We start from the raw sequence: 3,510 nt of genomic DNA on the forward strand, positions 1-3,510 counted from the left end.
GCCTTCCCTTGCAACTGAAAGATGGCCAATCTCGCCTTCAGGTTATGGTCATACTCATATAGCTGGAAATATTTATTCATGTTAATCAGCCATGCTTCAGCTGCTTCCTCTTGCTCTCCATCGTAGTGTGGGGGTTTGATTTTCCGGAATTCTCCCTGCAATTCCACCTTCTGTCGCTTTGAAGTCTGTTGTTCAGAGGCATTATCAGATTGATCTTCTCCATCTTCTGGAATCTCAGATTCTGCGTGATAATGCTGCTCCTCCGTCATTCTCTGTTGCTCTGCACTAGGGTTGGCCAGTGGCGGGTTCTGTTTGTCAGACAAACTTTTTAATATCCTTTCCTGCTCCATTGTCAAACGTGCATTGTCTTCACGCAGCCGAGCCATTTCATTCTTCAGCTCTTGAACTGTTTCTAATATGGCCAGATTTGTACTACGGGTCTCCTCTCCCAGCTGCACCCACAATTCTGGGTTGTTTCCCGGATTCATTTTTCCCTGTATTCACCTGGTCTGTTCTAATCATAAAACAGTCAATCATTGTGAGCTTCTGGCACAAATTTTATCACCTCAATCAAGAAATATCAATACTATAAGGACTTTTTTTTAAAGGAAAACATGCTATTCATATCCCAGAGGCCACAGTATGGCAACCCGGGCTCTGATACCAATTGTCACATATCTATCCTGACTTTAAGCATGTAAAGTAAAAAAAAAATCGTTATGATGTCTATACCACCATTAACTTAATCGTATGCAATCATGTCATTCTTAACAATTACTATGATATCTGCACCATCATAAGCTTAGTCACATAAACTATTGTCGTTTATAATTAGCATGTAATTACCTCTGTCATCAAATCAGCGGTTTAAGTTATGGTTTAACCTATATGTCAATCATCATAATAGCATCGAGCTGTGTTGGTACTATGCCAAGGTATATATATATTTTATGTTATCAATAATCCCACCAACATATACGCTGGCGCTCCCTCCGCTGGACATTTGGACTTGCCTTTAAGGCTGCTGGCCGGATCACGTGGTTAGAGCACGGCTTTACAGGCTGGAAACTTCCCGCGCCTTCACTTTGATCTTACCGCCATAATCGACGGTGTGAGATCTCTGGGAAGGATGGAGGGCAGAGATGGTTCCACGTTTCAGGGTTTAGACTTTACATTTATAAACCCCATGCTCCGGATTCTTTGCGATTTGGCTGGTCATTATGCAGCGCTCCGACGCTCTGAGCATTTCTCCATTGCATCTGAATGTCTGTCTCATAACCCGGCGCCATTTCTCTGTTACCGCTTCTTGTATACATGCATCCTCACCAAGGTGTCATCGCTCCGTGGATGTAATCTCTGGATTTGCGGGGTAAGAGCTACATCTCTCATTGTTCTTATTGATTTTTAGAGCAATCTAGTTAATGCATGAAGTAACGTTTGCATACTGTTGCTTGACAGATGGAGATAATTCTTTAAACAGGGTTCCTTTGGCGGTCTGCTCTCCTCGCCGGCGTTTACCTCCTGGATGATTACAGGTACACAACCATTCTCAACTTACCTTACGGAAATGCTTAAGGTTACACGTTTTCAGGTTGTACTCCTTCTGTGTTTTTATATTTCCGGGTTTATGTGTAAACCCAGCCACCTTACTCCTCCACCATTCACGCAGATGGCGGTCAAAGACCTTGTGAGCTACGGGTCCATGCGTAGGGTTTGATTTTTATGGTGGAAGCTGGTTAATCTTTCTTTTTCCAGGGCGGTTTGAGTCTGAGTCTCAAGGCCATGAGGCTGTACAGCTCGACTGTGCCTGTGTAACTTCCTACATAATGTTTGCAATGTCTACTTTGAATTGATGGCGGACTTTATATACCCATCAAGTTTTCTACTGTATTAATTTATTTGGAACTGAGCCATATGGTTTTGACGGTCCTTTATTGTAATATGATGCCATGTTAACTATATAGTTTATTTTCATATTTCGCATGAAATTTCCCTATAAGGGTTGGCTTGAACATTATACAGTTTGCTTATTTCTTAAATTTCTCGTTCTGGGTTTTAACTGATACTATCATATCTTCGATTTATGTCGGCATTGGTTCCTTCTACCGCCGGACTTGAGGGTTTTCAAACGAGTTTGCCCTGCATCTCTTTCCATAGATGCAAGGACGAACTCGGGGTCAAGATCTGGCACGAAAAGACCTTTGGAACTTACATTCAGACTTTGGATATAACTGTATACTGTTCCTTTATTATTGAGAAATAGATCCGGTGCGCTTATATAGTTTTGCTCGATAATTCTTGTTGTGAATGTTATGATTTGGCCGGCTTTTATTTCAGTCATAACAGTTCTGGTTTTCTTCGTGACTACACGATTTACACATGACTACCCATGAACTAGGGTAGGATGATTTCTCTGATTGTTATAGCTTGATTCTATCCGTCTGCATACACAATATTGTCTGTTGATTCATAGAAAGATACTATTACCTGTTGATAAAATAATGCTGTTTGTCTATAGAGGAAGTAATACTGTTTTATTGTTAACGGTCTATATGTTGTTGTATCACACTGTCGCGTATTCAGGGTTAAGGCTATGAAATCTGTTTACGGTATTACCACTCAGATTTGATTATCATTTGCAAGCCATGCATGGGTTATGCTAGGTTTTTTTGAACTGTTTATCCTGAAAGGAATATTGGCAGAGACCGGCTGCGGCCTGCCACAGGAATCCTCTGAGTCAACCCTGTCACAGACTCGACCCCAAATTGAGTCTTAAGGGTTTGATCTCGACTCTACCGACCCTCAGGTCTAGCCACCTGAGAATTATCTAAGGAGTTCTTTTCCAGTTTATGATTATACAGCTAATAGCTATTCGACCTTCTATGTTCATTGTATGGTAGGGTTGGTTCTCCTACAGGACCTCGGCCTGTTCGCCTGTTACCCAACCTGTACCCTCTAACCCCACCTCTAGCTAAAGTATTTCATGCTATTGTAACAATTTATTTTCCCATTACAGTTATGCGAGCAACTATGGTATTATCCAAAACATAATGGTCTGCATTCCGGTTCTTGCATAAGCGACTACAGTTATATTATCACCAATATATAGAGATTCTGTCGCTGATAACTAATGGTATTCTAAATTACCTGTACTGTATAAACAACTACAGATACTTCAGAGTTTTAGTTACTTACCTGTTGCTGCTGATAGGAAATCTCTTCAGTGAACCTCCTGTAAATCCCTGTGTCAAGCTCGTTATCCACCCATCCGTGAGACTTGTCCTCCGGGACCTGAGTCTCCCCCCGAGCTTATCCTTACCGGATCACAATCCTCAGTAAGACAGCACCTAGTGCTTGACTATCTGATCACTACCAGACATAGTCCAAACAAGGTTTTTCCTTCTTTTCTCCTCTGTCTGTCTCTACAGCACAGAAAGAAAACTATCCACCCATTTTCCTTTTCCTGGAAATCCTTCCAGTTAAGGGAGGTGGTTATTTTCAGTTTCATTA

General features: G+C 41.5%; 1 long non-coding RNA gene across 2 annotated transcripts; it reads left to right on the forward strand.

Moving 5' to 3' along the window:
- The first annotated feature begins 1,215 nt into the window (after positions 1-1,215).
- On the forward strand, positions 1,216-1,935 carry LOC149166709 (uncharacterized). 2 transcript variants are annotated; one of them, XR_016260461.1, is made up of 3 exons: positions 1,216-1,369; positions 1,459-1,535; positions 1,642-1,935. It is a non-coding gene; the product is annotated as an uncharacterized LOC149166709 (long non-coding RNA). The 2 variants fall into 2 exon arrangements; XR_016260460.1 differs by having other exon boundaries at positions 1,670-1,935.
- The last annotated feature ends 1,575 nt before the right edge of the window (positions 1,936-3,510 follow it).

The sequence above is a fragment of the Pinus tabuliformis genome, chromosome 5_1 (assembly GCF_031772625.1).
Source record: "Pinus tabuliformis cultivar Carrire ecotype Pingquan chromosome 5_1, CPIR1, whole genome shotgun sequence".
Taxonomy (NCBI): Eukaryota; Viridiplantae; Streptophyta; class Pinopsida; order Pinales; family Pinaceae; genus Pinus; species Pinus tabuliformis.